A 26,280-nucleotide genomic window follows, 5' to 3' on the forward strand; every position below is an offset into this window, starting at 1 on the left:
GAAAGCTTGGGTCTAGAATAATGAAAAGAAAAAAAAAACAATACAGCAGGAAGCAGCATGGTCTAGTGGAAAGAGCGATGGGCCCGGCACTCAGAGGACCTGGATTCTAATCCCGCTCTGCCGTCGGACTGCCGAGTGACCTTGGGGAAGTCACTTCACTTCTCTGTGCCTCAGCCGCCTCGCTTGTAACGTGGGGGATTCAATACCTGGTCTCCTACTTAGACTGGCAACCTCACCTGGGACCCGATTATCTTATCTGATTATGTACTAAGCCCCGGCACTTAGTAGAGTACTTAGCACATAATAAGTGCCTAACCAACACCAAAATTATTATTATTGTTATTTATAATAATAGTAAACCAGGTTTGGGGATATGGGGTCATCTCTTACCTACACTGTAACAGTAAGGCTCTTCTAAAGCCAGAAAGGGTGCACAAATGCGGGATTGTTGGTCTTCAAAATGTTGAAGCTTGTTGGTGATGGGATTCAAAAGTAAAATTCATTGGGTGGTGAGGGAATGGAATTAATTTGTATAGGAAATTGTGCGATCCCAAACTATCAATAGACACAAGAAGGGTTGAGATGAATTTACAGATCATCCTCACCAGTGGTATTTATTGAACGCTTACGGTGGGCAGAGCACTGTACGAAGCACCTGGGAGAGTACGGTGCAACAGAGTTGGCCAACAAGTTCTCTGCGCTCAATGGGTTTACATTCTGGACAGGGAGGCAGATGTGAATATAAATAATTTATTGATAAATGTATCATTTTTAGATAAGTGCTGTGCGGCCGATGATAGGGGGAATACCAAATGCCCAGAGGTTGAAATCCTGGAGAGATTATTAGGGAACATTGGACTTGTTAAAGGAGTTGGAAGGCTCAAGAAGGGCTAACAATAATAATAATAATAATAACAACAAGGATAGTAATTATGGTATTAATCGCTTGGTCTGGAACAAGCACAGTACTAAGGAAAGGAGTAGATACAAGTTAGTCAGGTCACCTACAATGAGGAGGAGCATGGCTTAGTGCATAGAACATGAATGTGGGAGTCAGAAGTACCTGGGTTCTAATCGCTGCTCCATCCTATTTCTGCTGTGTGACCTTGGGCAAGGCACTTAACTTCTCTGGGCCTCATTACTACATCTGTAAAATGGGGATTAAGAGTGTGAGCCCCAAGAGGGAAAGGGACTCTGCCCAGCCTAATTAAATTGTATCTACCCCGGTGCTTAGAACATTGCTTGGCATATAGTAAGCGCTTAACAGGTACCATAACTAATATCATTATTACCACCCATGATGCTCAGAGTCTAAGCAGGAGGGAGAACAGCTACTGAATCCCTATTTGGGATATGAGGGGATAGAGGCACAGAGGAGTTAATGTGACTTGCCTAAGGTCACCCAGCAAGTAAACTGTGGATTCTGGATTAGATTCCAGGTCTTCTGACTCCCAGGCCCATGCTCTTTCCACTAGGCTACCCTCCTTCTTTTGATAGGACCCCCTTGACTTAAATAGTTGATACGCTCATAAGGGATCACTCAGCAAAATCTTAGGGATGTTTAAAGTTCATTCATTCAGTTGTATTTATTGAATACATCTATTACATCTTGATAAATCCAGAGTACATTTTATAGGATGCATCTAGAGTACATGAAGCAGTGCGGCTCAGTGGAAAGAGCCTGGGCTTGGGAGTCAAAGGTCATGGGTTTGAATCCCAGATCTGCCAGTTGTCAGCTGTGTGACTGTGGGCAAGTCACTTCACTTCTCTGGGCCTCAGTTACCTCATCTGGAAAATGGGGATTGACTGTAGAATCATCGCCTTGATTCTATTTAGTCGCCATTGTTTTTACGAGATGTTCTTCCCCTCGACTCTATTTATCGCCATCGTTCTCGTCTGTCCGTCTCCCCCGATTAGACTGTGAGCCCGTCAAACGGCAGGGACTGTCTCTATCTGTTGCCGACTTGTTCATCCCAAGCGCTTAGTACAGTGCTCTGCACATAGTAAGCGCTCAATAAATACTATTGAATGAATGAATGAATGTGGGACAACCTGTTTACCCTGTACCTACCCCAGTGCTTAGAACAGTGCTCTGCACCTAGTAAGCGCTTAAATACCAACATTATTATTATTATTACATAAAGTACTTCTAGAATGTATATATGTTGGTATTTGTTAAGCGCCTACTATGTGCAAAGCACTGTTCTAAGCGCTGGGGGGATACAAGGTGATCAGGTTGTCCCGCTTGGGGCTCACAGTTTTTAATCCCCATTTTACAGATGAGGTAACTGAGGCACAGAGAAGTTAAGTGACTTGCCCAGAGTCACACAGCTGGCAAACGACAGATCGGGGATTCTCACCCATGACCTCTGACTCCCAAGCCCGGGCCCTTTCCACTGAGCCACGCTGCTTCTCTATCAGGATGGAGGTCTAGGAAGGGAACTGCCATGCTTTTTTGACATTTATTGTCCACTGGACTGTAAATTCCTTGAGGGAAGGGATCATATCTACTAACTCTTACTTAGATTGTGAGCCCTACGTGGGACAGGGAGTGTGTCCGACCTGTATCCACTTGTATCCACCCCAGCTCTTAGAACAGTGCTTACCACATAGTCACCAGTTAACAAATACCATAAAAAACCGTCGTATCATTCTCTGTGTTTAGTACAGTACTGTGAATACATAATGGCTTAATAAATCTAATCAATTGGTCGATTGTTTATGCACATGACGTCTGGGTATTGAATTAGGCAGACGGAAGAGGATTAACACCAGTCAGCCAGTCATATTTATTGAGAGCGCCTAGTGGGTGCGGGACACTTCATTAGGTTCTTGGGAGAATGCACTACAACAATAAATGATAATGTTGGTATTTGTTAAGCGCTTACTATGTGCAGAGCACTGTTCTAAGCGCTGGGGTAGATACAGGGTCATCAGGTTGTCCCACGTGAGGCTCACAGTCAATCCCCATTTTACAGATGAGGTAACTGAGGCACAGTGAAGTGACTTGCCCACAGTCACGCAGGTGGCAGAGCCGGGATTCGAACCCATGCCCTCTGACTCCAAAGCCCGGGCTCTTTCCGCTAAGCCACGCAAAAGTCACATTCCCTGCCTACAACGAGCTTACAGTCTAGAAGGGGAAACAGACACTTGCCCCGGGGCCAGGACTTCCAGAGAGTCACTCTAAACTCTGAGAGGATGAAGTCTGAAATCTCAATCTCAGAGAATAAACTGCAATCGAGGCCCAGCAGAAACTTTTCAGCAGAGGACAAGAGGAGAAACTTGCAAAGGAACCTTCGGAGTCGGTAACGGCGTGCCGAGTGAACCGCTTGCTGTTCATGATCCGTCAACTGCTGTGGGGTTCAGCTGCCTCCCTCTTTCCCCTTTTCCCATGCCATGTCCCTATCTCTTCTTCCTGTTGGCCTTTTAATTGGCATGAAGTCCCGAGAGGAGTTGTGAATCATTTTCCTCTCTGCCGGCCGAGTCCTTCCCACCCGCGGTGTGAGGCGGAAGCCGGTGTTTTCTGCCTCAGAAGCCAGCGCTGACTCATGGAGCCTCCTGCCAGGATGGGCAGGAGAGGAGGGTGGGAGCGGGATTGGACCGAAAACGTGACTCGTTCCTTCCTTCGAGTGATTATTGCTTCAGCCGTTATCAATGGGTGGGTGATCCGCAGGCCAAATGACTGATTTTAATTAAAGGGCATCGCATCGGGAATAATAGAAGCCAGTGTAAGAACAACAATTCCCGGCTTCCTGATCCGACGGTCCAGTGACTTGGCTTTTTGTTTGACCCACAGCGTAAAAGCCAGGATGCCCCCTCGTTACGAGGCATCTGTTAAAATCGGAAGCCAGTTGATTCCCCTATCTTATGTGAATCAAGCTTTCTCTCACCAAGCCGAATATCATCAGAAAGTCTAAGCCTGCTTTGAAAACTGAGGTCTGCACAAAACACGTTGTCTCCGACAGGAACTCCGGTTTGCAACGGGATGTTCTGTTTTCCCCGTGATCTTTGCCGCACCAGTTTCTTTTTATTTTAAAGGAGTTATGATCGCACCGAGTAAGATCTGGCAACAGATGTGCTGTTCTAGGGCTTTATGGAAGTCTGCATTCAAACTTGTTCCTACCATTCCAAGTTTAAAAGATTTTTTGTTACTAGCTTATATATTCCAGATAGATGCAAGGTAGCTCAGAAAAACCGCCTTACTGTTTGCCGTAGACCGGCATTGGAAATAACTAAACCCAGAGGTCAGAGCGTGGCTTGGGAGTCAGAGGACATGAGTTCGAATCCCAGCTCTGCCACCTGTCAGCTGTGTGGCTGTGGGCAAGTCACTTCACTTCTCTGTGCCTCAGTTACCTCATCTGTAAAATGGGGATTAACTGTGAGCCTCCCGTGGGACAACCTGATGACCCTTTATCTACCCCAGCGCTTAGAACGGTGCTCGGCACATAGTAAGCGCTTAACCGATACCAACATTATTATTAAACCCTCAAGGTAATAACCACATAGCGTTTATTAAGCAGTTATTGGATGCAGAATTTTCTACTAGGTCAATAATAATGTTGGTATTTGTTAAGCGCTTACTATGTGCAGAGCACTGTTCTAAGCGCTGAACAGTCTTAAGCGCCTCTGTGTTCAGAGAGTACATTGGCGGGATTGTGCCGATCGATCGTATTGATTGAGCGCTTACGGTGTGCAGACCACTGTACTGAGCACTTGGGAGAGTCAAGTATGACACAGCTGGTAGGTATGTTCCCTGCCCATGCTTACAGTCTAGAGGGGGAGTGTAGAGATGACGGCGGCGGCGTCCTTTGTATTCAAAGAAGACGCCATTCTTTCTTGCCTCCTGGTCTCTCTTTCCTCATGAATGTTTTGCTCAGAAAGGCACTTCCTTCTTGAGGGCAGTGTGCCATGCAGGTCTCTCAGCCGCGATTGTCTCCCAGTTTTCAGCATTTGCCTGAGGGTTTGTTTCACCCTGTCTCTAAAACGCTTCCTCTGCCCTCTCTGCTTTCGGTTTCCAGATTTCAGCTGTCCTTAGCTGTCACTCATTCTCCTCCCAGGCCCCACCTGACATAGCTGTGTTTAACTGGGCGGAGCTTTGATGCTAGAAGCACGGGCTTGGGAGTCAGAGGACGTGAGTTCTAATCCCGGCTCCTCCACTTGTCTGCTGTGTGACCTCGGGCACGCCACCTAACTTCTCTGTGCCTCAGTTACCTCATCTGTATAATGGGGATTAAAACTGTGAGCCCCACGTCGGACAACCTCATTGCCTTGTATCCACCCCATAGTAAACGCTTAACAAATACTTTAATAATAAGAAGGAGCAGAAGAAGCAGCATGGCTTAGTGGATGAAACACAAGCCCGGGAGTCGGAAGGACCTAGGTCCTCATCCCGGCTCTGCCACGTGTCTGCTGTGTGACCTTGGGCAAGTCACTTTGCTTCTCTGTGCCTCAGTTACCTCATCTGTAAAAATGGGGATTAAAAATGGGAGCCCCTTGTGGGACAGGGACTGTGTCCAACCCGATTAGCTTGCTTGGCACATAGTAAGTGCTTAAAAAATACTATATATTTTTTTAATGCGGGTCGGTAAAGGGCGAACCATTCACACACCGTCAGAGGGTGAGAAGGATGCAATGCTACCTCTCTCGAGAGCAGGAGTATGAAAGGTTGAACAGATAAAACTTAACGTCAGTCAAGACTCTGCTTTAGGCCAGTGGCATCTGGTAGATGTTTAATGAGTCCCGGGAAGATGGAGCTTAAATCAAGGAGGCCTTCCTGGAGGGAAGGGATTTTAGGAGGGCTTTTGGGAAGCGGCGTGACCTGGAGGAACGAGTCCAGGCCTGGGAGTCAGAGGACCGGGTTTATAAACCCAGCTCTTCCTCTTGTCTGCTGTGTGACCTTGAGTTAGTCACTTTTCTGTGCCTCAGTTTCCTCAACTTTAAAATGGGAGCGAAATACCTGTTCACCCTCCTACTTAGACTGTGAGCCCCTTAAAGGACAGGGACTGTGTCTGATCTCCTTAGCTTGTATCTACCCCAGCGTTTAGAACAGTGCTTGACACGTAATAAGCACTTAGGAAATAGAATAATAATAATAGGAGAGGTGTGGTCCGGGGAGGGAGCTTGAAGAGAGAGAAAGTTCTGAGGAGGAGGAAGATGTTGAAGGGGTTAGAAAAGAAAGGAAACAGTCCATTTAAGGAGCTTACAGTATAATGAAAGAAGGTGTAATTAACCCAGGCACCATCATAAATAAAGATACTTGAAAAGGAAGATATCTACAATGTACAAAACAGAAACGTAGAGGCCGAGGGCCGAATTTAGGCTGCATACCATACCAGCACATCTATTTATAGTCCATCCCCTGCTTAGAAACGAGCATTACGCGAGACTGAATAACACCTGTCTCATGTTTCTAATGAATACAGTGGGGTCCCTGAAACCCCATCCAGGTCTGAAAACAGGGCCCAACACCCCCTGCTGACCTGCGACCTTGGACTTGAGGAAGGAGATGGACTTAAAAAAAAAAAAAAAAAAGGTGTGCGTGGAGGGGGCAAAACTAAAGAATTTCCAATGCTTATCCATTTCTCTCCATGTCAAGCAGAAATCCCTTCCAACTGGCTTTCGCCTTGTCCACCGGCTTCCCAATTAGTTCTCTGTCCACTCCACTCCAGTTTGCGCTTTTGGCCTCAGAAAGGCTCCCCCTAAAACTATCACTGAACTCTCCCAGCTCCAACCTTCACTCTGGCAATTTTCCTAGCCACTCTCACTTACTCTCTCTCTCTTCAAAGCCACCAGACCACAGCTCTGTTCACCTTTCCTGTGGACAGGGAAGATGCCCACCAAATCTGTTATACTGTACTCTACCAAGCATTTACTTTGCATTCAATAAATAATCAATAGTGTTGACTCCTTAAAACGCATCTCCTCCAGAAGGAATGCCCCCATTAAACTCCACTTTTCTATATTGGGTTCATCCAACTGCCACCTTTGTAACATGTTATAATCTCAAATTGGGTAAATGGATACTTTCAAGTTCATCTTTCCATAATCTTGATATCAACAGCTCTAGAGTTTGTGACTGGCTTGTGTCTGTCTTTCCTTGACATTAAACTATGAGCTCCTTAAGAGCAGGGACCTTGCTTCTTCTTAGTTGTACTTTTCTGAATGTTTCATATAGCATTCTGAATGCAGCCACTCAAAAAATCCCAATGAATTGTAGTTCCTCTTTTGTGCTCAAGTCACCAGGACCACTTGAACAATTGATCAAATGGAGCAATTTTCACTGCAACCCGTCCACTTGCCATTTGTATGCCATATGGATAATGCCATTTGCCTTGCCCAATCCTGATGACCACTCACGACCCCTCCTCCCTCATTTTTACCTCCACTGCTACTCTAGTCTAAAAGGAGTCCGACTAATGCAGGAGCATAAACAGATGAAGGCTGTGAAAAAGTGGGGAAAAAAAAAGCATTGAACAGTTCTTCCTTCCCAGGGCTTCAGTTGCTCTATCCTACCTAAATCTATGTTATACATAAAGGCGCACTGACAGAAATTGCTAAAATAAGTATATAGGACTATACTAAAGTGCTGAGAGTGTTTGAAATGGTACAAAACAGTTTGTAGAAGCAAATCTTGCCCTCCAGGATGTGGAATTGTGTCCACCAAATCTGTTTTACTCTCCCAAGTGCTTTGTCTAGTGATCTGCACAGAGTAGGCACTCAGTAAATTTCTTTGATTGACCGAGAATTTTTTGAGCAAATGGTAGGAGCGGAGGCAAGAGACTGGATGGATAGCTACCTTAGTTTGTAATGTTAACTGTCTGTGCCATGTCCTGGAACCTGGTGAAAATTCAAGTTCCACAAAATTGTAATTAGAAATGGAGATTTCTGCCAGCAGCGGCAGCAGGTATCCAAGCAGCCTATATTTTTCCCAAAGGGAAAGGTTTAAGTGTTTACGGTTTTATCATGTTTATGTTTTCTGTATTCATATCTTTCCTGAAAAGGTTATTTCCAGAAATGCAATTCAGTAGACATGGTTTGTTGATGACTGACTTGCATTTTATTGTGATCGATGTTCATAATCCCCCTCCTGGGTTTTAGGGCTCCAGAATGTTAATTACTTGCCTGTTAGCGTGACAGGTGATATACACAGGCTTCCTTAAGAAACAAAAGCCCTCAATTGTGGTTGTCACTTTTATGTCATAAATTATTCTGATTTGAGAAGCAGTATGGATTAATGGAAAGAGCAAGGTCCTGGGAGTCAGAGGACCATAGTACAGTGCTCTGCACACAGTAAGCGCTCAATAAATAGTATCGAATGAATGAATGACCTAGGTTCCAATACTAACTATGCCACTTGTCTGCTGTGTGACCTTGGGCAAGTAACTTAAATTGTCTGTGCCTCAGTGTCCTCATCTGTAAGATGGGGATTAAGACTGTGAGGACCCCAGGACTTAATTCAATGCCTGGCACATAGTATACACTAACACGTATCACTAAAAAAAAAAAAAATTCATTTTAAGGACAGGAGGTTTTCACTGTACATGGAGCCAACCTAAAGGTTACCATGATCCATTTGTGTTTAAAAATTGTTGAGAGTAATGAGGGATAATCAGACATTTTCATCCCTCCTTCCATGAAGAGATCTATGCTAATCTGTGAATGTCTCATGACTACTGGGGAAGCAGCGTGGCTCAGTGGAAAGAGCCTGGGCTTTGGAGTCAGAGGTCAGGGGTTCGACTCCCGGCTCTGCCACCTGTCAGCTGTGTGTCTGTGGGCAAGTCACTTCACTTCTCTGTGCCTCAGTTACCTCGTCTGTAAAATGGGGATTAACTATGAGCCTCATATGGGACGACCTGATGACCCTGTATCCCCCCCAGCGCTTAGAACAGTGCTCTGCGCATAGTAAGCGCTTAACAAATACCAACATTATTATTATTTTGCAAAACAATTTTGTGAAGGAGGAGGGAGATGGTCTACCTGAACTTGGCATCAGAATAAACTTTAGTGTTCCCACAATCAATTATATTTATTGAGTGCTTGCTATGTGCAGAGCACTGTACTAAGCTCTTGGGAGAGTACAATAAAATGGAGTTGGTAGACAGATTCCTGTCTGCCAGGAACTTACAATCTAGAGGGGGAACAGACATTAAAATAAATTACAGATTTGTACCTCCATGCTTAGGGGCTGAGAATGGACTGAATGATAGGTGCAAATCCAAGTGCAAGGAGAGAAGAGATCGAGGGTCAAAGTACGGCTAGTAGGTTGGCATTAGAAGAGCAACGTGAGTGTGCCGAGTTGTAGTAGGAAATCAGGGAGGCAAGGCAGGAGGCGGCAAGGTGATTGAGGGCTTTTCAGCCGATGGAAGGGAGTTTCCGTTTGATGCGGAGGTGGATGGGCCACCACTGGAGGTTCTTGAGTAATGGGAAACATAAAACTGAATGGTTTTTTAGAACAATGATCTCTCTCCTCCTCTGCAGTCCAGCATTTCCACCTGCCTCTTGGATATCTCTGTAGAGATGGTCTGACAGCACCTTCAGCTCAGGGTGTTCAAAGCTGAGTTCATCTTCCCCTCCAAATCCTCTCCTCCATCTAACTCCTCTTTCCCATCGCATTTGATGATTCATTCATATTTATTAACTGCTTTCTCTGTGCAAAGCACTGTATTAACCGCTTGGAGGAGAAGGCACATCTCCTCCAAGAGGCTTTCCCAGACTGAGCCCCATATTTTCTCATCTCCCCTTCTGCATCACCCTAACTTGCTCCCTTTGCTCTCTCCCCATTCCCGAAGCCCTTACGTACATATCTGTGATTTTTTATTTATTTATAATGATGTCTGTCTCCCCGACTGCAGACTGCAGACTTGGGAACAGGGAATGTCACTGTTATTGTTGTACTGCATTTTCCCAAGGGATTATTACAGTGCTCTGCATATAGTAAGCACCCAATAAATATGATTGACAAATGACAAATATCATTGTCAGTGATGACACATTCACTGACCACAGCAAACTTAGGGTCTGTAGAGCGAGACAGAGGTTAATATGAATAAATAAATAAATGAGTCAATAGACTACAGATAAATGCTATCATCCTTTAAGTGTCTGAAACCCGCAACCTCAGTACTATCCTCGACTCGTCCCTCTCTCTCAACCCCCATATCCTCTGCCAGTTTTTCTCTATGACATTTCCAGGCCTCGACTCTTCCTCTCCTTCCAAACTGCCACAAGTTGAATGGATGAAAAGCCACGACCTCTGCCCCGGAAAAAGGGCAACATTGCCCACTGAAATTGAGGTCTTTGAGGCTTCAGAGGCTTGGGAACAAACACCAGGATCAGTGACAAAGATGTTTTTAGCTCCTGGAATAGTTGGAAGATTGCAAGCTTGCAGGTTTCCACTTAGATGAGCATTTTAATCCCAAGGGCCTATGTCCTTGGTGGGAGCAATTCACATACCAAGCTTTAAGAGACGTACTTGCTTCATGCACGGTCTTAACCGTTCCTTCGTGCATCGCTCTACACGGCCCAGTTCAAGGGCATAAGTAAATGATAAATCGCCTCACAGACCTTCTGGAAAAGTAGCTTCACGTGAGCAAAATGACTGGAAAGAGTTTCTTCTCGAAAGTCCTTTCTGCCGTCAGCCGGAGGGCTGTTGAACTAAGCGTTCCCGATCGAGAGATAAAATCAGCCGTAGAGTGCTGCCTCTCATAATTTCCTTCCACGTCATACTCTACCTATTCCGTTTGTATTTGTGCGTGCCTTCTTGCTAGTGATAAGGAACAAATGTGAAGTCGTGTGGAATTTTACCTGCTTCCCTTGGGAAATTTTAAATGTAACGACCAATTTCCCCTTAACGAACTAAGGGGCCCCAACACGAAGCATTAATCCGTGAACAGAAAAGCTCTACAGAACAAGTATTTCCTGGAATTATAGCCTACATTCCAATGAATGGATTATCAGGGAGGCAGACTTGGGCTAGTGGAGAGAGCACAGGAGTGGGAGTCAGAACTGAGTTCAAGTCCCGACTCTGCCATTTGCCGGCTTTGAGGTCTCAGTCCAGTCACTTAACTTCTCTGTACCTTAGTTTCCTCATCTGTAAAATGGGAATTCAACACCTGTCCTTCTGGTCTTCTTGATCTGAACCCTTCCGCAGGACAGAGACTGTGTATGATGATGATGGTATTTGTTAAGCGCTTACTATGTGCCAAGCACTGTTGTAAGCTCTAGAGAAGATACAAGTAATCAGGGTGTCCCATGTGGGGCTCACAGTCTTAATCCCCATTTTCCAGGTGAGGTCCCTGAGGCACAGAGAAGCTAAATGACTTGCCCAAAGTCACACAGCTGACAAGTGGCAGAGCCGGGATTAGAACCCACGACCTCTGATTCCCAAGTCCATGCTCTTTCCACTAAGCCACACTGTTTCTCGTATGTATGATTATCTTACTGTAATCATCCATGTGTGATTATCTTCTATCTACAACGGTGTTTGGCACATAGTAAGTGCTTCGACAAAAACATTTTTGACTGCAAAATGAGGATAAAATACCTATCCACCCTCCCTCTTAAACTTTGTCTCCTTGTGTGGGACAGGGACCTTATCCCCTCTGATTATCTTGCATCTACCCCAGCATTTAGAACAGTGTCTGGCACATAGTAAAGTACTTAATAAATGCCATTCACTATCATCAACCTGGTTTAACAATGCTGGGAATAGCCCCTAGTCTGGTTTTTAATATCTAGGAAAGAGGAAAGCACAGACCCGAAGTTTTTTTTTCCATTTCTTGGTCTAAACTGCCTTGCTGACAACAGGCATGTCACTGAATTTCTCTAGACTTCGGTTTCCTCACCTCTAATCTAAGGATGATAAATACTTGTGTGTTTCAGGTAAGGGGTTAGAAAGTTATTTTTGTGATACCTTTAAACTGCTCTGATGAATAGGTCCAATTTCTACTGTAACAATAATGACAATAATGTTGGTATTTGATAAGCGCTTACTATGTGCAGAACACTGTTCTAAGCGCTGGGGGAGATACAAGGTGATGAGGTTGTCCCAAGTGAGGCACACAGTCTTAATCCCCATTTTACAGATGAGGTATCTGAGGCACAGAGAAGTTAAGTGACTTGCCCACAGTCACACAGCTGACAAGTGGCAGAGCTGGATTCGCCCACGCTCAAACCCCAGTTCCATCCTACCAACACTCCCTGCCCCTAATCCAGTACCCATGTTACCCGCCCTACTCCATGATATCCACACTCCCTGCCCCTTTCCATGCTACCCATGCTTGCCACCCTTCTGTGTTACCCACACTCCCTTCCCCTTATCCACGCTCCCTGCCCTGACTCGATACCTCATCTCGAGGGCCCTGAAGCATTCGACTCTTCTTCTCAGAGTCCTCTTGTAGCTCCCATCTTTGGTGCCCATGATTTGTGTGCCTTCCTGGCTCATAGGAGCCCAGGAATGTCCCTGTTGAATTTTTTAGGCCAAGTTTCTTCCATGAAACTACCAATGAGCTGGTGAGAAAAGCGGGCAACTAGCGGGGGTTGGTTTTGGTGCAGAGTAGGATGGGAGTGTACGGGAGCAGGTAGCAGGTTGATTGCTGCTCTAACAGAATCAGGGATTTTCACTCTTGTTTCCAGAGTGTGTGTGGCCCTCACTCCTCACACCTTTCTCCCCTGACTCTTCCTGAACTTTTCTTAGTATGAAAAGCTTCGTATCCGGAAGAGAAGCTAGCGGGTAATGGCTCCGTGCCCTAAGGAGGCCCAAATCACCCTCTTAGAGCCTGCTCACACTCTGTCTCGGTACTCCTATTCATAGCGCCCTGTCCTCCCCACCCCTCTACATTCGATCAGTCAATTAGTTGTATTTATTGTCACCTTGCTGTGAGAAAAGCACTGTATTAAGCACTTGGTAGTGAAGAGAATAAGCCTTACTGAAGGCACATCTCCTCCAAGAGGCCTTCCCTGACTAAGCCCTCTTTTTCTTTCACTCCCTTGTCCATCACCCTGATGTGCTCCCTTTATTCATCCCCCCCCCCCAGCCCCACAGCACTTATGTACATATCTGTCATTTATTTATATTAATATCTGTCTCCCCATCTAGACTGTAAGCTGATTGTGGGCAGGGAATGTGTCTGTTACATAGTTATAGTGTGCTCTCCCAAGTTCTTAGTGCTCTGCAGACAGTTAGCACTCAATAAATTTGATTGATTGAGTGGTAGACACGTTCCCTGCCCACAACAAGCTTACAGTCTACACTCCCCTTCTCTACCCCATAAACACACACACCCGCCCACAATCCTCTAAGAAATTTTGCCCGCTTATGTGAAGGGGAGATAAGGGGGCCGTCCCGCGCTGCTTTCCCTCCTGGGGGTGTGTTCACACTCTTTCAGGCTCTCCGTCTTCTCTCCTTCCCCCTCCCTCCCCTTCCCCTGTGACAGTATCCAGCGCCTCTCATGCTGCCAATTCAGGCTGTTCAAGCATCTCCCCATTCCGCTCAACTGCCTGCTTCCTGCTCCGAGCATCATCAGTCAATCAGTCTTCTCCATCCAGTGTTTTCTCTGTGCAGCACACTGTACTAAGCCCTCAGGGGAGGGTACAGTAGGATTAGTAGACCTGCTCCATGATCCATAGTGCCCCCTAAATACGTATCCTTTTTTATGTTTTCAGGTTTCAGATTTAAAATAATTCTCTGTGGAGTAGAGTGGAAGCTTGTGTAAACTAGATCTGTTGTGGGGACCTTATAATAATAATAATAATGTTGGTATTAAGCGCTTACTATGTACAGAGCACCGTTCTAAGCGCTGGGGTAGACACAGGGGAATCAGGTTGTCCCACGTGGGGCTCACAGTCTTAATCCCCATTTTACAGATGAGGTAACTGAGGCACGGAGAAGTGAAGTGACTTGCCCAGAGTCACACAGCTGACAAGTGGCGGAGCCTGGATTCGAACTCATGACCTCTGACTCGAAAGCCCGTGCTCTCTCCACCGAGCCACGCTGCTTCTCTGCTTCCTTATGATTGACTCTCCTACTCCTGATGAAACTGGATCCCCCTGTGGGCATGGAACGTGTTTACCAACTCTCTTGTAGCTCTCCCACGTGCTTAGTACAGTGTGCTGCACACAGTACCTGCTCAGTAAATACCGTGGATTGATTGGCACTAGGAGCTACAAGCTGGGCCACTTCACATGCGTCAGCAGGTATCCATTAAGATAAATGTGATTTTTATGGGCGTGGTTGATCTAATCCAAAAAGAAGACTTCCAGTTGCCATCCAACACCAGGTCATTTGCGTTCAGTTACCCAACCGGGACAGTCGTGGAGGGAACTCGGTGGATAGTCTTTGAGCTCCTTGATTCTCACTTTGATTCTCACTCAGCTCCACAGTCTTTAGGCAAATGAAGTATCCTCACCCTCTACTAGCTCCCCTATCCAGAATTGATTTTTATGCCTGTCTCCCACTGTGGACCATAAGCTCTTTGTGGGCAGTGATTATATCTACTATTGCTGTTGTAATTTCCCAAGTGCTTAGTACAGTGTTCTGCACACAATAAGCACTCAATAAGTCTGTTGGTTAATTGACAGCCACTCAGAGCTGTTAAGTATTGGGCCACTTCACTCGTCTCTCAGATGAACGCGATTTTATGAAGAAAAATGAGATTTGATGGGTAACCTTGATCTTACCCGAGGACAGAAGACATGGAGTTAGCATTCAACACCAAACCATTTGCATTCGGTTACCTAACGGAAGAAGGTAGTGGTAGAGGGAACTCCATGGGTAGTGTTTGAGGTGCTTGATTCTTGCTTCGCTATTTCAATCAGTTAATTCTATTTATTGAGCGCTTATTGTGTGGAGAGCACTATACTGAGTGCTTGGGAAACACCATCCCCGCTCACAGTGAGCTTTCAGTCTAGAGGTTTTTATGTAAAGCAGCAATATGGCCTAGTGGATAGAGCACAGGTCTAGGAGTAAGAAGGACCTGGGCTCTAATCCTGGCTCTGCTGCTTGTTTACTATGACGCTGGGCTAGTCACTTCACTTCTCTCTGCCTCAGTTACCATATCTATAAAATGGGGATTAAGACTTTGAGCCCTATATGGGACAGGGATTGTGTCCATCCTGATTAACTTGTATCTATCCCAGCACCTAATACAGTGTCTGGCACATAATAAGTACTTAACAAATATCATTAAAAAGTACATTTGCATTTTTATAATTCATTCAGTCGTATTAAGTGCTTACTGTGTGCAGAGCGCCGTACTAGGCGCTTGGAAAGTACACTTCAGCAGTAAAGGGAGGCAGTCCCTGCCCACAGTGGGCTCACAGTCTAGAAGCGGGGAGACAGACAACAAAACAAGTAAACAGGCATCAACAGCATCAGTATATGTAAACAGATTTAGAGATATATGCACATCAAAACAAGTAAAACAGGCATTCATATAAATAAATAGAATTATAGATATTTACATATATACACAAGTACTGTGGGGTCGAGGCGGGGGGCGAGGGGAGCTGAGGAAAAGGAGGCTTAGTCTGGGAAAATGTCCTTATACCCCATTTCACCTATCTGTTATATTTGAATGTCTGTCCCTCATAGATCGTAAGCTCCCTGTGGACAGGGATGGTGTTTACCAACTCTATTTTACTCTCCCAGCGCTTAGTAAAGTGCATTGCAGAAAGTAAGGGCTCGATACATACCACTGATCGATCGATTGAAGCAGTGAGGAAAGAAGCCTCTGTTCTCCCACACCCTTAGGCCTGCATCCTCACACGCCCAAGGCTAAAAACAGTGTGGCAAGAGTCACAAGACCATGAGGTCATGTGAAAAGGAACAGCTACACATGCCACGGAGACCCACTTCAGATTCTGACCTCCAACTAGTAACTCAAGTCCAAAGGTTTGAGGCCAACTTACATAGTCTTTGGCTAGAGTTAAATCAGACAGTCAGCTTTCAGCTCCTAAGGCAGATGGGAAAAGATTGGGATCATAAATTTCCCCAGCTTTGCGCAGTGAGATAAGCCCGTCAAGAGAACTTAGGAACTTTCCCGTCTTGAAGAATTTTCAGCACATCCCTCTCCCAGCTGACCTGACCTCAGGGAGAGAGAGTTGCTGAGGAAAATGCCCTCTTGGGATTCTTCTGAACTCAAACCAGCCCTCCAGAGAATTGAACGGGAGAGGGAAGCAGCGTGGCTGAGTGGATAGAGCACGGGCCTGGGAGTCGGAAGGACCTTGGTTCTAATCCTGGCTCTGCCTCTCTCTGTCGCGTGACCTTGGGAAAGTCACTTTCCTTCTCTGGGCCTCAGTTACCTCATCTGTAAAATAGATGTTGAGAATGTTTGCCCCATGTGGGATAGGGACTGTGTCCAACCTGATTAACTTGAATCTGCCCCAGTGTTAGAACGGTGCTTGGCACATGGTAAGCACTTGATAAGTACCACAGTTATTTTTATCATTATTATTAGGTTATAATAGTGGTATTTGTTAAGAACCTACTATCTGCCAAGTCCTGTACTAAGCACTGGGCTGTTACTGCACCACGGATGACTGGACATGGGAAATAACTGCCTGCTCAGAAGCTCTAACTCGGGACACCTTTTAAGCCTCAAGAAAGAAAGGAACCCAATGTTGCAAGCCAGAAAATGGCCTCCAAGTAGGTAGTGTCAGGAGACAGGAGGAGGCCTAACAGTTACAGCCCCAGTGAAAACTGCAGCTTCAGCTGAGGGGATGGATGGAACCCAGGGCCAAGGATGTCCGGGAGGCAGCTGCGACCCCGGGGGAATCCAACTGGCCTTTAAACCACAAAGCCTCTCACTCCGATAACCAAATATGTCAGCAGAACTTGGAAATTCCACCCCCAGGAGGCTGAAGATAAAGGGCAGAACTGCCAGAAGAGATTAGGAGAGAGAAAATACGAATTGATCCAAATGGTTTTTTGTTATTGTTGTTAGAGAACCAGAATTCAGTAGAGCAAATGGGAAGATCAGATAAAAAAAGAACAATAGAGGAGGGAACAAAGGGAAGGAAAGAAAAAGAGTGTGGGGAGTGTGGGGATACAAAATGTAAAAGTGGTATTTTCCAGGGCAAACTGCGTGTTATTTATAAAACGGTGTTCTTGAAAGCTATTTCGCAGACCTTGCTTGTGGCGTGATGTCGGCCATAAATTGCATTTTACCAATAATGTCACTGAATATCAAACAGATTATTGCAATGATTGATCTTAAAACTCTTCATAAGACATATATGACTCACGCTGAATTTGTAGATGCTTTACCTATGTCCATAAGACGGCACATGTACTTCAAACACCTCTCATGCCTCTTACTGGGCTCTTTTACTATTAAATCTCAGGTGCTCCCACTTTCACCGTTCCTACGGAACAAACGTACCTCATCTTTATCACTGCTCTGTTCTGTGACCTTGGGCAAGACACTTGAATCTTCTGCACCCCAGTATCCTCTTCTAGTAAATTGGGGACAATAAACTCAAAGGGATATTGTGAGACTAAAATGGGATCACTTACGGGAAAAAGCTTAGAAAAATCAAAGTGTTAGATGAATCAAAGTGGTATTATTAAATGCTCACTACCATGTTTCTCTAAAGCTTTCTTTCCCATCCTAGTTCCTAGTCAAGAGGTACCCATAACCTGGGTTGTGATACTGATTCTGCCACTTTTCTGCTCTGTGACCTTGGGCAAGTCATTTAGGTTCTCTGTGCCTCAGTTACCTCATCTGTAAAATAGAGTTTATAGCAGTGAGCCCAATGTGGGACAGGAACTGTGTTCAATCCGATTATACTGTATCTACCTGCGCGCTTAATATGCTGCCTGGCACATAGTAAGTGCTTTACAGATAACATTAAAAAAAAGGCACATTTCCAGATTGGACAGAGAACTGTGATATGGCCCAGGAGCACACTTTGAACGTTGTATGACCCAATCAATCTTATTTATTGAACGTTTACTGTGTACAGGGCACTGTACTAAACGCTTGGGAGACTACCATATTACAGAGTTGGTAAGCACAGTCCCTGCCCATAATAAGCTTACAGTCTGGAGGAGAAGACAGATGTTAATATAAGCACCATCGCTAAAATTCGCCCCTTCCTCTCCATCCAAATGGCTACCACATTAATGCTAGCACTAATCCTATCCTGCCTTGATTATCATATCAGCCTCCTTGCTGACCTCCCTACCTCCTTGCTGTCCCCACTCCAGTCCGTACTCTGCTCTGCTGCCCGGATCATCCTTCAAAAATGTTCAAACCGCATCTCCCCGCTCCTTAAGAAACTCCAGTGGTTGCCCATCCACCTACACATCAAACAAAAACTCCTCATCATTGGCTTTAAAGCACTCTATCGCCTTGCCCCCTCCTACCTCGCCTCTCTACTCTCCTGCTACAGTACAGCCCACACTCTTCACTACTCTAATGCTAACCTTCTCACTGGCCCTCCATCTCATCTCGCCCACGTCCCACCTCCGGCCTGGAACGCCCTCCCTCCTCAGATCAGACAGATAATTGCTCTCCTCCACTTCAAAGCCTTACTGAAGGCACATCTCCAAGTAGCCTTCCCTGACTAAGCTCTCCTCTTCTCCCACTCCCTTCTTCTGCATCACCCTGACTGGCTCCCTTCATTCATCCTCCTTCCCATCCCCGCAGCAGGTAAGTGTTTACCTGTAATTTATTTATTTAGGTATATTAGTTTCTGACACCCCCTCCAGACTCCGAGCTTGCTTGGGCAGGGATTATGTCTGTTTGTTGTTGTATTGTACTCTCCCAAGCACTTAGTACAGTGCTTTGCACGCAATAAGCCCTCAATAAATATGATTGAATGAATGAATAAGTGAATAAATTAGGGTTATATGCCTAAATCCTGTAGGCTGAGGGAGTGGTGAATAAAGGATGCAAGTCCAAGCGCAAGGGCAAATCTTAAAAGTATATCTAAAGTTGTATCTAGCTTTTATCTACCCCAGTGCTTAATACAGTGCCTGGCACATAGTAAGCACTTAACAAGTATCATGAAAAAACTCATGAAAATTAGCTGCCATGACCACCCATTCTCACGGTAGAAATGAGCGTAACCATTATTGTTATTTATAAAGCATAGCATCTGCCTGCCTTCAGTTGTGGAGCACAATCAAGGCAGCCAGCCTAAAAATCCATGCTTTGCCCGCCGCACACATTTCAAGGTGCTAGGGAGGGTTGAAAGACCCACCACATTACACAGTTTCATATGATGGAGCCAGTCATCTTTGTAAATGAGGGTGCCCATAAGTGGATACTAATTTACAAAATACTCCCATCAGCCGTTCCCTGCTGGTAACGCCGTAGAGCTGATCTCCTCGTCTAGGCTGTAAGCTGGTCGTGGGCAGAGAATGTGTGTGTTATTGGTATACTGTACTCTCCCAAGTGCTTAGTACAGTGCTCTGCACACAGTAAGCGCTCATTAAATATGATGGATTGATTCCAGTTGTTGAGTTGCTAAGAAGCAGCATCGGCCTGGCAATCAGAAGGACCTGGGTTCTAATCCCAGTTCTGCCATTTGTGTGCTAGGTGACCTAGGGCCAGTCAGTTCACTTCTCTGTGCCTCGGTTACCACATCTGTAAAATGGGGATTTAAGGCCAAGTCCCGGGTGGGACAGGTACTGTGTCCATCCTGGTTTGGTTGTATCAATCCCAGGACTTAGTGCGGTGCCTGTCATAGAGTAAGCACTTAAACACCACAATTATCATTACTGACCAAAGGGATATGCAGTATCCTCACAATAAGACATCGTGTCTTGGGGTTGGATTCCTTGCTTATTGCTTAAAGATCCAAAAATTAAGTACTTTTGAGGTGGCCCAATCTACCTGCCTGCAATAGAACCCAGGTATTCTGACTCCCAGGCCCAGGCTCTTTCCACTGCTTTTCATGCATGTATTCATATTCAATCATGCATTCATTGGTTAGGATTGAATCTGGAATTTCATACTGACATAATCATTCCACTCACTGTCTGATCCTTGTTCTTCCAACAGCTTGCCCCGTTTTTAAATAGTTTGTACGTCTTTCTACCGTCATGAGAGGATACACTCCTCAGGGGCAAGGAGCTTTGCCTTTTCATCCATTGTGCCTCCTAAGCATATATTTCAGTGTGAGGTGGTTTATCTCGTAGTGCGTCTCATTCCATATGGATTCTTCAAGCGTGCTCATTTCTTCTGAACAGGTAGCCGGAATTTCAATCCATCAAGCACTAGGATTTATTAGGTACTTCCTTTGTATTCGGCGCTTGAGAGAACACAATCTAATAGAATTTGTAGACACAATTCCTGCCTTCAAAGAACTTTGAAATAGAGGTTTCAACAACATCCTTAACTGTTCAACAGAATCCTAAACTTGATCCCGGTATCACTGGTTTTGCATTGTCGATCCTTAATATACATTCAGGGATTCCCAACTCCCGCAGACGTTGCTGTACTTTCCTTAGTTGATTCTCTACACACCCACATACTAACTACCAACAGAGTTTTTGTCTGACCCTCACTTTCTGTCCAAGGCCTTTTTGTGCACTTTTCTAGTTCTGCCTCTCTGAATCATTTATTCCGTCGCATTTCAATCGTATTTATTGAGCGCTTACTGTGTGCAGAGCATTGTATTCAGCACTTGGAAAGTACAGTTCAGCAACAGAGAGACAATCCCTGCCCACAACAAGCTCACGGTCTAGAAGCGTGGAGAGAGACATCAAAACAAGTAAAGAGGCATCAATAGCATCAATATAAATGAATAGAATTATAGATATATATATTTACACAGCAAAACAAGGGAACAGGCATTAATATAAATAAATAGAATTATAGATATGTATATATATATATATATATACATATGCTGTGGGGCCGGAGGTGGGTAGAGCAAAAGGAGTCAGTTGGGGCGATGGGGAGGGGGAGCTGAGGAAAAGGGGGCTTAGTCTGGGAAAACCTCCTGGAAAAGGTGAGCTGTGAGGAGGGCTTTGAAGGGGGAAAGCGAGATTGGCGGATTTGAGGAGAGAGGGCATTCCAGGCCAGAGGTAGGATATGAGCCCGCGTCAGGTGAGAAGGAGACACAGTGTGAATGTTAGCACCAGAGGAGCCGAGCGTGCGGGCTGGGACGTAGGACCAGCAGTCAATCAGAAGTGTTTACTGAGCACTTACTGTGTGCAGAGGACTCTGCTAAGCACTTCTTCTGGGCGTTAGGCACAGACCCTGTCTCTCAGGGCTCACAACTATGAGGGTAGGTAAGGAGAGGACTGGAGAGAGGGACACCCGTGCAATACAATAGAGTTGCTAGACCTATTCCTGCCCACGAGGAGCTTACAGCAGTTTGGCTCAGAGGAAAGAACCCGGACTTGGGAGCCGGAGGGCGTGGGTTCTGATCCCTGCTCTGCCCCTTGTCATTTCTGTGACTTTGGGCAAGACACTTAATTTCTCTGTGCCTCATCTGTAAAACGGAGATTAAGACTGTGAGCCCTATGTGGGACAACCTGATTACCTTGTATCTACCCTAGCACTTAAGCCAGTGCTTGGCACACAATAAGCACTTCAACACATATCATGATCATCATTATTATTACAATCTAGTGATGGTCCAATTGCCATTCCTTTGTCCGCCTGTCCTTTGTCCAACCGTGGAATTGGCTGTGCTCCGGCTGATGTCATCAGGTCAGTGATTGACATCTTAGGCAAGATACAAGCCCGGAAAAATCACCACATCCTTCCTTGTGGCCCATAGGCGAAAGCAGTACATTTGTAGGCTGTACGTTCCTTGTGGTCTTCCAACTCTATTGTACTGTACTTTCCCCAGCGCTTAAGTCAGCTGTGTGACTTTGGGCAAGTCACTTAACTTCTCGGTGCCTCAGTGACCTCATCTGTAAAATGGGGATTAAGACTGTGAGCCCCAGGTGGGACAACCTGATTCCCCCTTGTCTACCCCAGCGCTTAGAACAGTGCTTGGCACAGAGAAAGCGCTTAACAAATAACAACATTATTATTAAGTGCCCTGCACACAGAAGGCCCTCAATAAATACCACTTGTTGTTTGACTTGTTGGCATTCAGAGCTGCCCCTCTGAATCAATCGTATTTACTGAGCGCTTACTGTGAGCAGAGCCACTGCACTGCTAAGGAAGCTCGAGAGAGAGAGAGTACAATACAACAGAGTTGGCAGACACGTTCCCCGCCCAAAAGGAGCTCAGAGTCTAGAAGGAGGCATCACCCGTCACCGGTTTCAAGCCCCTAGTTTGATTGCAACCTCTGCTCGAGAAGACTCTCCCGGTTGCTGCTTGCCAGATGGGTCCTACTGACAGCTGTTTCTGCTTGGTCACTCCAATCTATAGCAAATCGCTTGAGGTTATACACCATTTTTTTTTAATTGTTCTTTCCCCCCACCCCCCGCCTGTAGCCCTTCCACCGCAGCAAACCAGATGGCAGCTGTTTGGGTAACCTCCTTTAATCCATCATCTGTCAGTCCATCGTAATTAGTGGATGCTTATTGTGTGCGGAGCGCTGTGATAATAATAATAATGTTGGTATTTGTTAAGCGCTTACTATGTGCCGAGCACTGTTCTAAGCGCTGGGGTAGACACAGGGGAATCGGGTCGTCCCACGTGGGGCTCACAGTCTTCATCCCCATTTTATAGATGAGGTAACTGAGGCACAGAGAAGTGAAGTGACTCGCCCACAGTCTCACAGCTGACAAGTGGCGGAGCTGGGATTCCAACTCATGACCTCTGACTCCAAAGCCCGTGCTCTTTCCACTGAGCCGCGCTGCTTCTCTAATATGCTAAATGCTAAATTCTCTAAATTCTCTAAATGCTTCTGTAATAAGCGTTTGGGAGAATGCAGTCAATATAACAGACACATTCCTTGCCCACCCGTCTTCTCCAGTAGAGCTTTTTTTTTTTCTCCTGTGGTATTTAACCGCTTACCATGTGCCAGGCACTGTTCTGAGTGCTGGGTAGATGCAAGCTAATAAGGTAGGATTCAGTTTATTTCCCACGTAAGGCTCAGTCTTAATCTAGATTTTACAGATTAGCTAACTGAGGCCCAGAGAAGTGCAGTGAGTTCCCCAAGGTCACACAGCAAATAAGTAGCAGAGTACGATTAGAACCCTAGGATGAGAACAGGTTCGTCTAACTCCCAGGCAGTGCTCTATCCACTGAGCCCAAGATGTAAACCTAAAGCTCTTTACCCAGTGAGGAAAATCTGTTGGCGTGAAATGAGAAATAAGGACTCGTAGCATGGCGATCAGATAGAAGCTGCAAAATTCCCATCTGTGGCCTGTCCAGAAGAAAGAAATGAGTTCCTAAAGAATTTCTCAGAGAAGGCAAGTGACTTCAGTTGATCAGTCACTTGGATTTATTGACTGATTACTGTGTGCAGAGCACTTTACTAAGCTCTTGGGAGAATACAATATAGCAGAATTAGAGGATACCTTCCCTGCCCATAACAAGCTTGCAGTCTATTCTGAATCAGAGTGAATAAGTAGCTTATAATGGTGGTATTTGTTAAGCACTTATGTGCAGAGCACTGTTCTAAGCACTGGAGTAGATAGAGGGTCATCAGGTCATCCCCCGTGAGGCTCACAGTTAATCCCCATTTTACAGATGAGGTAACTGAGGCACAGAGAAGTGAAGTGACTTGGCCACAGTCACACAGCTGACAAGCGGCAGAGCCGTTAAGTTCATAAACGCTGTGGGGCGGGGCAAATATCATTTGTCCAGAGGTCATGGATGCAAGTGCGCAGATGACGCAGAAGGGAGAACGAGCCGAGGAAAAGAGGGTTTCACCGGGGAAGAACTCTTGGAGGAGATGTGACCTTAATAATGCTTTGAAGGTGGGGAGATTGGTGGTCTGGCATTTATGGAGAGGAAGAGACTTCCAGGATAGGGGAAGGATGTGGGAAAGGGATCAGCAGAGAGCTAGAGAAGAAGTATGGCATAGTGGATAGAGCACGGGCCTGGGAGTCAGAAGGTCATAGGTTCTAATCCCGGCTCTGTCGCTTGTCTGCTGTGTGCCTTTGGACAAGTCATTTCACTTCTGTGTCTCAGTTTCCTCATGAGTATAATGGAGATTGAGACTGTGAGCCCCATGTGGTACGAAGGACTGTGTCCGAGCCAATTCGCCTGTATCCCCCCCAGCACGTAGTACAGTGACTGGTGCATAGTACGCGCTTAACAAATACCATAATTATTTTTTTTCACTATAGTCGAGATCAGGACACAGTGAGTAAACTGGCTCTAGAGGAGTGGACTGTGGGGGCTGGGCTGTAGTAGAAGATCGGGAGGTGAGGTAGGATGGAGCGAGCTGATTGCGTGCTTTAAATCTAAAGGTAAGGAGTTTCTGTTTAACGCAGAAGTGGATGGGCAGCTATTGGAGCTTCTTGAGGAGTGCGAAATATTAACTGAGCTTTTTTTGGTGATAAATGATTCATGCAAGAGAGTGAAGTATGGATCAGAGTGGGGAGACACAGGAGGCCAGGCGTTCAACAAGGAAGCAGATGCACTAGTGAAGGCGGGATAGGTTAAGTGCTTGGACCCGCATGGAAGCAGGTTGGATGGAGAGGAAAGCGTGGATTTTAGCAATGTTGTGAAGGTAAAAACCACAGGATTTGGTGACAGACTGAATATGTTGGTGAAATATAAAAGATGAGTCAAGGACAATGCCAAAGTTATGGGCTTGTGAGATAGGGAGGATAGTGGTGTCGCCTGCGGTGATGGGCCAGACCGGGCGAGGAGGTGCGAAGATAAGGAGTTCAGTTTTGGACATGTTTAACTCGAGGTGTCGGCTGGACATCCGGGTAGATATGTCCTGAAGGCAGGAGGAGATTGAGATTGCAGGGCTGGAGATGGAAATTTGGAAAAAGGCTGCAAAGAGATGGTAATTGAAGCTGTAGGAGCGAATGAATTCTCCAAGGAAGTGAAGCCCAGCATTTACGTGGCTCAGTGGAAAGAGCCCGGGCTTGGGAGTCAGAGGTCATGGGTTCGAATCCCAGCTCTGCCACTTGTCAGCTGTGTGACTGTGGGCAAGTTATTTCACTTCTCTGTGCCTCGGTTACCTCATCTGTAAAATGGGGATGAAGACTGTGAGCCTCACGTGGGACAACCTGATTACCCTGTTGTCTACCCCAGGGGTTAGAACAGTGCTCTGCGCTTACGATGTATTTATCTGAAATTTTATTTATTTATACTGTCTCCCCCTCTAGACTGTAAGCTCAATGTGGGCGGGGACTGCGTCCGTTTATTGTTATATGCTCCCAAGCACTTAGTACAGTGCTCTGCACACAAAAAGTGCCCCATACATATGATTGACCGGCTGATTGAATAGATGGAGAATAGAAAAGGACTTAGAACTGAACCTTGAGGGACCCCCCCCCCCACCCCGTCTGAGGGTGGGAGGCAGAGGAGAAGCCAGCAGAAGAGACTGAGAAGGAATGGTCAGAGAGATAGGAGAAGAACCAGGAGAGGACAGTGTTAGTGAATCCAAGTTCTGACAAAGTTCCAAGGAGAAGGCGACGGTCTGCGGTGCCGAAGGTGGCCGAGAGGTCTAGGAGAATTAGGATAGAGTAGAGGCTGTCAGATTTGGCAAGGAGAAGGTCGCTGGTTACTTTAGAGAGGGCTGTTTCTGTCGAGTGAAGGGGATGATAGCCAGATTGAAGGGGATCTAGGACGGAATTGGAGGAGAGGAACTGGAGACAGAAGGTATAAACAACAAGAAATTGGGAGAGAAATGATAGGCGGGAGATAGGGCGATAACTGAAGGGAGCCATGGGATCGAGGGTGGTTTTTTTTTTAGGATAGGGAAGACGTAGACACGTTTGAAAGCAGAGGGGAAGAGCCTGTTGGAAGGCGAACAGTTGAAGATGGCAGTCAAGGGGGGAAGACGGGACGGGGTGAGTGTTGTAAAGAAGTATGAAGGGATGGGGTCAAAAGCACAGGTGGATTTAGAGAGTCCATTTAGAGAAGAGGAGAGACATTTCATCTTGAGTTACTGCGGGGAATACAGGGAGAGTCGGAGAGCTCTCCAAAGATATACGGCATGCCAAGAAGAACCCTTAGCCTCCAAGACTGCGGCTCAGCAACAAAGCCAAACTTAGGAGGCTGACCCCTTTTGATTCTGCAGCTGAAATGTTAAAAAAGATTGTACAAGTGGGCAGACTGACAAATTTCTCAAGTGAAACCTGGACGTATGCGTGGTTCATTGCTCTTAGATACGGCACTTATTAAATGCGTAGTACGCAACCAGTCAACTGCTTTGTACTGCGCCCTGCCCGTGCTAACT

General features: G+C 45.9%; 1 protein-coding gene across 2 annotated transcripts in view; it reads left to right on the forward strand.

Moving 5' to 3' along the window:
* OTUD7A (OTU deubiquitinase 7A) overlaps nt 1-26,280 on the forward strand; it is a 387,452-nt gene that overhangs the window by 252,532 nt on the left and 108,640 nt on the right. The window lies entirely within an intron of this gene.

The sequence above is a fragment of the Ornithorhynchus anatinus genome, chromosome 5 (genome assembly GCF_004115215.2).
Source record: "Ornithorhynchus anatinus isolate Pmale09 chromosome 5, mOrnAna1.pri.v4, whole genome shotgun sequence".
NCBI lineage: Eukaryota > Metazoa > Chordata > Mammalia > Monotremata > Ornithorhynchidae > Ornithorhynchus > Ornithorhynchus anatinus.